Source organism: Eubalaena glacialis, chromosome 4 (genome assembly GCF_028564815.1).
Source record: "Eubalaena glacialis isolate mEubGla1 chromosome 4, mEubGla1.1.hap2.+ XY, whole genome shotgun sequence".
Lineage (NCBI taxonomy): Eukaryota > Metazoa > Chordata > Mammalia > Artiodactyla > Balaenidae > Eubalaena > Eubalaena glacialis.
This window is the reverse complement of record NC_083719.1, coordinates 92986925-92999837: the sequence shown is the minus strand read 5'-3', so window position 1 is coordinate 92999837 and position 12913 is coordinate 92986925. Positions and strand designations below refer to the sequence as shown.

The 12913-nt window shown below is 35.4% G+C and overlaps 1 long non-coding RNA gene across 1 annotated transcript in view; it reads right to left on the bottom strand.

Annotated features, from left to right (window-relative positions):
- The window catches only part of LOC133089866 (uncharacterized), a 252779-nt gene that overhangs the window by 91425 nt on the left and 148441 nt on the right, over window positions 1-12913 (bottom strand). The window lies entirely within an intron of this gene.

Below are 12913 nucleotides of genomic sequence, written 5' to 3'. Positions count from 1 at the left end.
TTTTTGGATCTGTCTCCTAGAGTAATGGAAATAAAATCAAAAATAAACAAATGGGACTTAATTAAATTTAAAGCTTTTGCACAGCAAAGGAAACCATAAACAAAACAAAAAGGCAACCTTCAGACTGGGAGAAAATATTTGCAAACAATGCTACTGAAAGTGATTAAGTTCCAAAATATGCAAACAGCTCATACAGCTTAATATCAAAAAAACAAACAATCCAATCAAAAAGTGGGCGAAACACCTATATAGACATTTCTCCAAAGAAGACATACAGATGGCCAACACGCACATGAAAAGGTGTGCAACATCACTGATTATTAGAGAAATGCAAGTCAAAACTACAATGAGGTATCACCTCACACCAGTCAGAATGGCCATCATTAAAAAGTCTACAAATAATAAATACTGGAGAGGGTGTGGAGAAAAAGAAACCCTCCTACACTATTGGTAGCAATGTAAATTGGTGCAGTCACTATGGAGAACAGTACGGAGTTTCCTTAAAAAACTAAAAATAGAGTTACCATATGATCCTGCAATCCCATTCTTGGGCATATATACAGAGAAAACTTTAATTTCAAAAGATACATGCACCCAAATGTACACAGCAGCACTATTTACAATAACCAAAACATGGAAACAACATAAATATCCATCAACAGATGAATGGGTAAAGAAGATGTGGTATATGTACATAATGGACTATTACTCAGCCATAAAAATCAATGTAATAATGCCATTTGCAGCAACATGGATGGACATAGAGATTATCATATTAAGTGAAGTAAGTCAAACAGAGAAAGACAAATATCATATGATATAACTTACATGTGGAATCTTAAAAAAATGATACAAATGAATTTATTTAAAAAACGGAAATAGAATCGCAGACATAGAAAACAAACTTATGGTTACCAAAGGGGATAGTGGGGAGGGGGAGATAAATTAGGAGTTTGGGATTAACATATACATACTACTATATATAAAATAGATAACCAACAAGGACCTACTGTATAGCACAGGGAACTATATTCAATATCTTGTAATAACCTATAATGTAAAAGAACCTGAAAAAGAATATATATTGGGTTCACCAAAAAGTTCGTTCAGGTTTTTCCATAACACCTTATGGAAAAACCTGAACGAACTTTTTGGCCAACCCAATGTATATATGTATGTATATATAACTGAATCACTTTGTTGTATACTTGAAACTAACACAGGATTGCAAATTAACTATACTTCAATAAAAACACCAAAAAAAAAAAAAAAGAAAGATGTGAGTCTTCATTTTTAAAATGCCAATTAAGTACACTGACATACAGTGTAGTGATATTGCTGAATATCAAAGTTAAAGAGAAATCTTCAATTTCCCAGATAGGACAAAAAGAGATTGCTTCCAAAGAACACTGGGGGCAAGGGGTGTGGCAGGCAGGTTTACACACAAATTGTATATATGAGAAACGAAAGGGGTAACATCATATATAATTGTGATTTGACAAAATAATATAGGTATTTTACCAATTTAATGTCAACAGATTTCAAAATTTGTTAAAATGGGAAATTTTCTAGGAAATGTTGAACTACCAATATTGAACCATAAGGGATTTTTAAAATCTCAGTGGATCAATACATATTAAAGAAATTGAACGAGCAGTTTACTCCTTCTCACAAAGCCAGAACAATATACCTTTATCAAGCTTAAAGCACAGATAATCCCTATCTTATATAAATTCTTCCAGATAATGCAAAAAAAATGATCTAATCCATTTTATGACGTTAGTAAATTTATGCCAAACCAAGACAGAGTACAAGAAAATAAAATTGTAAAGAAATCTCCACGTATGACATGAATGAAAAATTTTAAATAAAATATTAGCTAAGGCAGTCTAACTTCATATCTAAATATATATATAGCTTTATGTAACAAAATACAATATGATCAAGTAGTCTTGGCCGTATAGTTCATCATTAGAAAACTTATCAAGTTAAATACATTAGGGAAAATAGAGATCTTAAAAGTCACAAGAAAAGTATAAAGAACAAAACATATACATTTGGTGACATCAAAATTTTAAAAGATCACCTCAATAGATTTTTTTAAATACTTGATAAAAAATCAACAATACTCATTCATGATTCAAACAATGAAAAAAATCCAGCAAAGTAGTGATAGAAGAGAACTTCTATAAGGGAACTTTCAAAAACTAACAGCAAGTATCTCATGTGATGACAAACTTTAGAAGCATCCTCCTGAAAGCAAGAATAAGGAGATATTTTTCATTATGTATTAAAATTTGTGTGCAGAATTGTTTGTTTCCTACTTCATACAAGGAAAATATCAGATGGGTTAGGGAACTAAATGTGGAAGTTAAAACTGCAAACCTATTTAAAAGACAACATGAGTTTCAGATGGGAAGGTTTTCTTAAGCAAGTTACAAAAAAAGTCATAAAGGAAAGATAAACATATTCGACTAAATAAAATATACAATGGTTAAACATCAAAATATACCTAACTTACTCCATATGTTCATTCATGTAAATTTTATGAGCAGGGAAAACTAGTCTATGGTGATTGAAATCAGAATAGTGGTTACCTTTGAGGAAGGGATGGGTAGGTAATAATTGGAGAGGTTTATGGGGGGGGGCCTCTGAGTGCTGGTGAAGTTTTTTCTTCCGATCTGGTTGATGATTCCACTTTTTGAAAAGACATCAGGCTGTACATATGTGTGCACTTTTCTGTATGTATATTAACTAAATTTAAAATTTTAAGTAAACACAGATATCTAAACATGATTAAAATGCAAACAGTGTTGGAGGGTATTGGATTAGATATCAAAGAAACTGAGTATCCAGAACATATATTTTTGTAAAAACTCACAAAATCAAATTAAAATAATGTACCAATTTTTTTAACCTATAGCACTGATAAGAACTTTTAAGAACTCAAATATCAAGAGTTAACAAAGAAGTGGAGAAAACTGTATTCTCATATGAAATCAGTGAAAAAATAAACTAGTTTAAACATACTGAAGAGCAATTTAGCATCGTTTCTACACAAATTGAAATTCATATACCTTACAACTCAATAACTCCACTTCTGCATATACATCATAGAGCAGTATTTTTCAAACTGCATGTTGTGACTCACGAGGGGGTTCTTCAATCAACTTCATGTTTTATAACCAGGTTTTTTTTTTCATGAAGTGTAAAAACAATAAAATATTTGGAATAAATACCAAAATGCTATACATGGAAAGCTGCCAGCCCAAGACATGCTCTTCACTGAACCAAATGAAGAAACAAAAGAGTCAAGTTTTCCATAAAACCAATCTGATAATTTAATATTTTAAATTCTGAGATTGTCCTTACAACTTTTTTTTAGTACAGAAAAGCTCTTTCTATTATAAATTATGGTGACCAAATATTAATGGTGGCTGTTTTTTAATGTTTGCATCTAGCAAAAGTAAAAGTTGGCAAACCCGTGTGTATCCCCAACTTTTTTTTTTCTGAAATCTCACTGATCTCTGACATCCCAAAGTCTGGGTATCACTATTCTACTCCATACCACAGCAGTTCCGAGAAGATCAAAGTCACAGACTGAACCTTTCACGCTGTAACTACTGAACTAATCACTCACTCATTCTTTAACACATTCAGTGAATGGATGTTGAGGGGACTGAGGCATAAAGGTCAGTTAGCTTGATTTAATTCCACAGTAAGATCTTTAAAAATGTGTGCCACTGTTCACAAGGGCATGGCAATGGAGGTGGATGGATTATTACAAATCCATCATCGATGTGAAAAACAATCCAGTGGATGGGTCAAAAGCTTCATCTTTATTTGAATATGATAGCATGTGAGTACAGTGCTAGTGACCTAAATAGGCAAGAAAGTTGAGGATCAAAAAACAGTAAAGGTCTAGAGCCCACTCGAAGTAGCTCACTGGAGTGCTTGTGACAAACAGGAATGGAAAGAGGTTGGATTCTGAGATGGAATTTACCACAGCTTTCTTAATCTGACAGTAGAATGAAATAACATTTGATGGGACACAAATGGTAAAAACATGCTAAAAATATTCTAATTTCATCTATAATATTTTCTGTTCATTTAAACTAACTTTAAAGAGTTTTATGTGGTATTTTAGAGTTGAGTCTATCATATTTCTAGCATGAAAAATACATCCTTTTATTTACTCTACATTTATGATTTTCAAGTAGTCCTATAGTTCTTGTGTATAATTTCTGCTGTTTGTAAATCCTACACTTTAGGAAGTGTCAAATACTGCTAATTCCCTAAAGTCTCCTGAATCTATAAACTAGAGATTCCAAATTTGAATGCTTTTAGGGACTAAGCAATAACGTAAACGTGTGAAGTGACAATGTGGAGTGATGAGGACTTAGTGAACAGGTTCATGTCTTTTTGTTCTACATGGATTTTGAAAACATGTAGAAACTTAACAGGAGTGTTAGAGAGAATATCAGTGAGCAATTAGCAAAAACTCTAAGGAAGAAGGGTAGAGAAATTGAGATGGTCCTTTAGAAATGAAGGTCCTGCTTTCTATAACTTAGGGCTCCAGTCAAGGGCAGAGTCAAATCTCAGGGAAGGTATAGCAGCCTCCATAAACACAAAGCTCAGGTTGCCTCAGTAGTCCAGTGCTAATACCATGCTAATACCATACTTTTCATGCTAATACCATTACCAACAATGACCAAACTTTGTTTTTAACCAACTGCATTTCTTTTCTTACACCTTATTTTTGCCTGAGAAAACCCCTTCATTCTTTATCATTAGCTAAGAGGAGACCACCCTAAACTTGTATCACTAAAAAAGAAATCACTAATTTCATTCTTTTACATGTAGCTGTCCAGTTTTCCCAGCACCACTTACTGAAGAGGCTATCTTTGCTCCATTGTATATTCTGGCCTCCTTTGTCATAGATTAGGTGATCAGAGGTGTGTGGGTTTATCTCTGGGCTTTCTATCCTGTTCCATTGATCTATATTTCTGTTTTTGTGCCAGTACCATACTGTCTTGATTACTGTAGCTTTGTAGTAGAGTCTGAAGTCAAGAAGCTTGATTCCTCCAGCTCCATTTTTGTTTCTCAAGATTGCATTTGCTATTCGAGGTCTTTTGTGTTTCCATACAAATTGTAAAATTTTTTGTTCTAGTTCTGTGAAAAATGCCATTGGTAATTTGATAGGGATTGCATTGAATCTGCCTAACACCATACACAAAAATAAATTCAAAATGGATTAAAGACCTAAATGTAAGGCCAGACACTATAAAACTCTTAGAGGAAAACATAGGCAGAACACTCTTTGACATAAATCGCAGCAAGATCTTTTTTAACCCACCTCCTAGAGTAATGAGGATAAAAACAGCAATAAACAAATGGGACCTAATTAAACTTAAAATCTTTTGCACAGCAAAGGAAACCATAAACAAGATGAAAAGACAACCCTCAGAATGGGAGAAAATATTTGCAAATTGAGCAACTGACAAAGGATTAATCTCCAAAACATACAAACAGCTCATGCAGCTCAATATAAAAAAAAATAAACAACCCAATCAAAAAATGGGCGGAAGACCTAAATAGACATTTCTCCAAAGAAGACATACAGATGGCCAACAAACACATGAAAAGATGCTCACCATCACTAATTATTAGAGAAATGCAAATCAAAACTACAATGAGGTGTCACCTCACACCAGTCAAAATGGCCATCATCAAAAAATCTACAAACAGTAAATGATGGAGAGGGTGTGGAGAGAAGGGAACCCTCATGCACTGTTGGTGGGAATGTAAATTGATAACAGCCACTATGGAGAACAGTATGGAGGTTCCTTAAAAACTAAAAATAGAACTACCATATGACCCAGCCATCCAACTACTGGGCATATACCCAGAGAAAACCATAATTCAAAAAGGCACATGCACCCCAATGTTCATTGCAGCACTATTTACAATAGCCAGGACATGGAAGCAACCTAAATGTCCATCAACAGAGGAGTGGATAAAGAAGATGTGGTACATATATACAATGGAATATTACTCAGCCATAAAAAGGAATGAAATTGAGTCATTTGTAGAGACATGGATGGACCTAGAGACTGTCATACAGAGTGAAGTAAGTCAGAACGAGAAAAACAAATATCGTATATTAACACATATATGTGGAATCTGAAAAAATTGGTATAGATAATCTTATTTACAAAGCAGAAATAGAGACACAGATGAACAAATGTATGGATATCAAGGGGGAAGGGGGGTGGGATGAATTGGGAGACTGGGTCTGACATATATACACTATTGATACTATGTATAAAATAGATAATAAGAACCTACTGTATAGCACAGGGAACTCTACTCAGTGCTCTGTGGTGACCTAAATGAGAAGGAAATTCAAAAAAGAGGGGATATATGTATATGTATAGCTGATTCACTTTGCTGTACAGTATAAACTAACACAATATTGTAAAGCAACTATACTCCAATTAAAAATAAATAAACAAATAAATAAAAAGAAATCACTGATATGGTGGATGAGGCAATGAAAAGTAATCCACATAATAAAACTGATGTACTCAGAACATTCCTCACGTTTTCCAATCCTCAACCCTGATAATCTACTCTGCTGAAAAATCAGTATCACAGAAGACATTGTCAAGTACTTTTTCTTTTCTTCTTTAATAGATGTTTCCCTAAATACTCAGTGAACGTGTCAGAGAGTGACAGCATCTCAGAGAAACTCTCTGAAGCAGAAGCTATAAGCCTTGTACCAAAATATCATTCTACCAAGAAAACACAGAACAAGAGATGTTTAAAATGGATCATCAAAACCCAGTTCAGAATAAGAGGAAACAGAGAGAGCAATTTGAGAACTGAAGGCAGTCAATTAAACAAGACTGAACTTCTTCCCTGTGGCCCTGTCCATAAATGTATTTTAGGGCTTTCTAACAGGCCATGCTGTTTTCACAGCTGAATTTTATTACAGATGTTTCTATGGCACCCTACTCAAATTCACAAGTTTCATATAGTCTGAACTCAAGACCAAAAGCTAGTAAGCTTGACAAAGAAGAAAACGTAGAATGAAGTGATACATGATGGAAAAATAGAAAATTACAGTAAGAAGTGACTCTACTGGTTCAACTCCCTCGTTTTATAGAAACAGAAACTGAGCCCTTGGTAGTGACATGCTCAAATAAGGTGAGTGGCAATCTTGTTCATTTTCTACTACTCTATCTCCATTGGTAAAGGCTTTTTAAAAAATTCTTTCAAAGTATCATCAATGCATATAGGAAAGCAAATTAAACAAATGTACATTTTAAAAAACAACAATAATAAAGCAAGAACTTGTGAAAGCACCACCCATGTAAAGAACTAAAACACTGCCAGTCCCTTGGAAACCCTCACATGCCCCTCCTAATTGCACCCTCTTCCTTCCCTGCAAAGGAAACTAGTCCCTCACTTTAGTGACAACTGTTCACTTGCTTTACTTTATACTCTTACTACTTAGGTACTGTATCCCTAAAATACATTTTTAGTTTTGTTTATTTAGTGGGATCACATCATTATACGTAAATTTTTATTTCTGACGTCTTTCATTCAATGTATATTTGTAAGATTCAACTAAGTTGATGTGTAAAGCTATAATTTGTTCATTTTGTTGCTGTTTAATATTCCATTACGTGAGCATGTCATATTTTATTAATCTTTAGGGTATATATCTGTACAGAGTACAATTTCTATGCTGTAGAGTGTGCACATAGTCTACTTAGAACACTTTCAGCAGGAAAAAATATGTAACTCTAACTTAAAATGGCTTAAGCAATAAGAACATTTACTATTTTGCATAATAAGAAATCAAGGCATAGGTAAAATCCAGTGTTATCTGTTTCAGTGGCTCAACAATGTCATCAAGGACCCAGGCAATTCCATCTCCTGCTCTGATCCTTAATATCTCTCTCACTTTGTTCTCAGGCTAGGTCTTTCATAATCACAAGATAGCTACAATAGCTTCAGACACCATATCCAATCATGATCACATCCAGAGGAAAAAGAGGCCATCTTCTCCAATGTTTCTCTCTTAAGTGTAACATAACCTTTCCCTGAAGCCCCCAGCAAACTTTCTCTCACCTCATAGGTAAGAATTACATCACTTGCCCCACCTAAATCAATCACTGGATAGGGAAATAAAACTCATCTAAGCCAATCAAGGTGTTCAATACACACTAAGAGGCTGGTGACAGGCCCTGTCCCTGAGCACCTAGCCATGGGAATGAGGTTGTATGCTTGATCTTTTTTCCCTTAAATTTTGCTATCATTAAACATAATGATATATTTGTTTATGGTAGAAAATGAAACTTTAAACCTACAGAAGAGCATAATGAATAGAATAATAAACACCATCCCATGAAACCAGCTCCCAGCTTCACAATTAACTCATGCCCCATCTCCTTTCATCTATATCCCATCCATCTCCCCATTCTCTCCCCAGATTATTCTGAAATAAATCCAGCTGTCATGTTACTTCATCTGTAACTACATCAGTATATGTCTTTAAAAGATAAAAACTCTTTTAAAAAACAAAGCCCCAATACAATTATCACATCTTTAAAAAAAGTTTCCTAAGTCAACAAATATCCTGTTAGTATTCAAACATTTCCAATTATCTCATAAATATGTATCTGTGTGTATGTCTGTGTGTGTGTGTCTGTGTGTGTATTTAGAGTTTGTTTGAGTTGAGATCCAAATAAGGCCAAAACATTCCAACTGATTGATACATCCCTAAGCAGGACCAGGTATTCTTGAAAAAAAGTCAGGGTTTTGTAAATGAGGAGGATGGGCAGTTAAGGAAATGTGAGCACAGGCTGGAGCCCCCAAACTAACAGGCCTCAACCAGGCTCTGAAAGGTCTTCCTGAAAGACTCATGGACCATGGTCAGTGGCCACACCTAGAAATGTGCAGGTTACAATCTAGAAGACCTCTGTCACTCAAAGGGCAAGAAATATTAAGGATCCAGATTTCTTAGGAAAAGCATATCACAAAGAAATGAGCATCATTAAAAGTTGGGTGGGGAAGAGCATGAAATTAATGCTAATATCACTGCAGCAAGAATTTGTTTTTAAGAAACCAACCATTAGCAAAAGATTAATAAAGATGGCAAAAGACTAGAAATGTATAATTCTCTGGCAAATGACCCTATTGATTAAAATAAAAAGTATAAAAGATAATGACTTCAACTCACCACTTCTTTGTAGTCAATTTTGCTTTTAATCTACATTTAGTTTTTAAAATTAGGTTGTAAATACTTGAAATGATTGGTATTGAATTTGAAACTGTGATTTTTAAAAAAATGTGGAGTTGAGATAAACTGCTAACAGAAGAGGTGATACAGTGCTAATAAGATTTTATGGTATTGTTTATTAATAACTCTCCTGATTCTAAAAATGATTTGTAGTAACAAAGTAAAATATATAGACTTGATAAGATTGGAAAAACATCAAAGCAGAATAAAGGCAAAATTCAAGAAATGAGAGAAGGAAAGGAGATTAATTAAGCAGAAAACATGGGCTAAAAGAAGGGATTGACTATTTTTTTTAAATAATAAAACTTTTTAAAGTTTGCTCTCCTCCTGGGACTTCCGTGATGGTCCAACAGTTAAGACTCGGTGCTCCCAATGCAGGGGGCCAGGGTTTGATCCCTGGTAAGGGAACTAGATCCCGCATGCCACAACTAAGAGCCTGCATGCCTCAACTGAAAGATCCCACATGCTACAACTAAGACCTGGCTCAGACAAATCAATAAATAAATATTAAAAAAATAAATAAATAAAGTTTGCTGTCCTCTGTCTCCACTTTTCCAACCTATTTTTTTTCTGTCTGACAGTCACAAGTCAGAGATAGTAGTTCAATGAGCAGAAAAAAATGTTTACTATCAGCACAGCTTCTCCAGGAGTCGGGCATGGCAGGATGTGCTGAATGGACTAGGACAGTGGTTCTCAACGAGGGCAATCTAGCCCCCCAGGGGACATTTGGCAATGTATGGAGAAGTTTTGGCTATGTTGTAGCCATAAGGGAGAGGTACTATTGTCAACTAGTGGGTAGGGGCCAATGCTGCTTCTAAACATTCTACAATGCACAGAATGCTCCCCTTTCCCCCAGTAAAGAATTATTCAGCACAAAATGTCAATAGGACCAGGTTGAGAATCCCAGATCTAGTGGATGGAGATGCAGAATAATTCCAAGGCATCAGCCCACCATGCATCATTAACATATACAGAAGGACTTCTCTCTCCTTTGTCCAATAAATTCTTTCTCTACAATTTTCTTTCCTTGTTATTACCTTCACCACAATCAAAATGCATGCTTTAACATCTCGCTTCTAGTTTACTGCAAGCTCCCAAATGATCTCCTGGCCCATTTTAGTTCATAAGCTCACAGTTGTCCGACTAATATTTTTTCTGACGTTGTAATTCACCCCTCTCACCTAAAGAATGGCAATGGCTTCTGTTTTCCTATGATGTCAAAGCTAAAGTCCTCATCCTGACACCCGACTCATCATCCATTAATGGCTAATTCTTCACTTTTGTAATCTCACCTTAAATCCCCATAGCTCCTTTGCTCCAGCCAAGACATCAAGACATCTTTCTCCTTTTACCTCCTTTACCTTATTCAACCTGCCTCCTGGTTGTCTCTTGCTGCTTTGGTAAAGAATAATTCTGAAAAACCCGACTGCCTTTCAGTTGTTTCCATTGTGATAAGCGAGACAATAGCAGAATCTACTACAAAATTCATGTATTGAAAAGAATTTAAGTATGTTCCTTCTAATATTCTATGTCAGGAAACTGTTTTCAACATTAAAGGTTGAAACAAAAAAACATTTTCAGGCAAAAACAATGTCAGCTAATTGGAACTGAGTCCCCCTAAAACCAAGTTCCCCTGACAAGTTTATGATTAACTTCTCTATCCAAAACTTTATTCTCCTTCTTGTCCTGCCCCCTGTTCCTCTCAGGACTGGGGAGTGTCAAAGGAAAGGGGGAACTGAAACCAAGTAGGATCCTGTGCGGCCCTCCAGAGTACAAAAGCCCCTCTGTGTCCCCTGTTTGTTGTTTGCAGAAAAAGGCTTTAGTCTCCTAGGCCTCCCCTGAGTTCCAAAGAGCAGACTTAAGTAATTACTAATTAGGTAAGTGAGGGAATGCAGAAACAAAGGAAAAGCAGTTAAGCAAGAAAAGTAATGACAATAGTTCAGTGATAAAACAGAGTCCTAGTTCCTCCTCAAGGGATATACATAACAATTTGATGCATATCTTTGAGTCATTCTGCAAGAACCAAGACCCACATCCAGGTAGAGGATGGTGACTACACGCTGAGCACAAACACATAGAGCCTAGACTGGTTGGAACTAGAAGGATGATGATTAATATTCCTGAAACACCACCCTGTTACTTTACCACCAACCAATCAGAAGAAAGTCATGCCTCCTGCAACCCTCACCCCAAATGTTGCCTTTAAAAATCCTCCCTGGAAACCATAGAGGAGTTTGGGTCTTTTGAGTGTGAGCTGCCTGTACTCCTTGCTTGGTGCCTGCAATAAACACTGTAATTTCCTTCACCACAACCTGGTGTCAGTAGGTTGGTTTTGCTGCAATGTGGGCCAGGTAGACACAAGTTTGGTTTAGTAACATAATCATAATTTTTCCATTTTCCACTCATCTAATTAATGGAGATTTTCTTTCATGAAAATCTTGGTTTGGAGGCAAGGAAAATTAGGGAGATATCATTCACATTTTTTAAAAAATTGGGGGTTTTTTAAATTTTAAAAAAGGTACTGCAGGGAGAAATTTTTTAATATACTGAAACCTACTTACTCAAAAAATAAGATTAAAATAAAATACAAAAATTGAGTTTACATTTTCCCACTAAACTCTACTGCAGAAGATAATTACTCCCTTATTTCTGATAATGCTAAGTCAATATTTATAGTACAGAAATTGAAAACGTTCAGTCTGAATAAAAGAAACATGGGCACTATTTAAAAATATTTAAGAAGTTGTTACACAGAAAGGGGAATAGATAAACTTTCAAAGTTGCTCACAAGGACAGAAGCAGAACAAATAGGAGGCAGTTGCCAGGAGTGAGATTTTGGCTCAATATAAGGACAAAGACCTGCCTCCACTTGATTTTGAAGGACCTTCAGCAATGTTTCAAGACCATCACTTCAGTTAGTAAAATGTGCCCTAATCAAAAACTGACAGCCTTGTCTTCAGCATTCCCTCCTTGATGTTTTATGCACACTACACAGGCAGCCCCATTACTTCATATCCTTGGTTACTCAGACCCCTGGGTGCCAGCTTCTCTCAGCATCTGGGCAGCCACCAGTCTCACACACCATATTTAGATGTAATTATGTTGCTTCTTTGCTCAACTGCAGGAGTCCCCTGCTGTGTCCAAAACAAAGTCATAACCACTTAGCATGATTTTCAAGCCCTTCACAATCTGCACACCACCATCAACCTACTCCCCCACCCGAGTGGATAAGTAAATATTTTGATGTAAAATAGGTCAATTTTTTTCAAATTTATTGTTATTTAGAAAAAAGATTTTAATGGAGTTAAAGGACTGAGTTGGGGAAATGTCATCAATAGAAAATGCATCCAGATAGTATAAAGGAATTTAACAAAGTCTCCCTAAGACCTTTGTAGTCAAGTTAGAGAAATGTGAACCAGATACTAGGATATTTAGGAGAATCTGTAACTAGAAAAGTGACCATCAAGGACTAATTAATGGATAATTACCAGCCTAAAAAGAGATTTCCAGTGGTGGATCACAGAATGCTGTTTGTCCAATGACATGTTTAAAAATATGGAACTCATGTTCATCAGATTTACAGATCATGATGCTGAGAGGGAA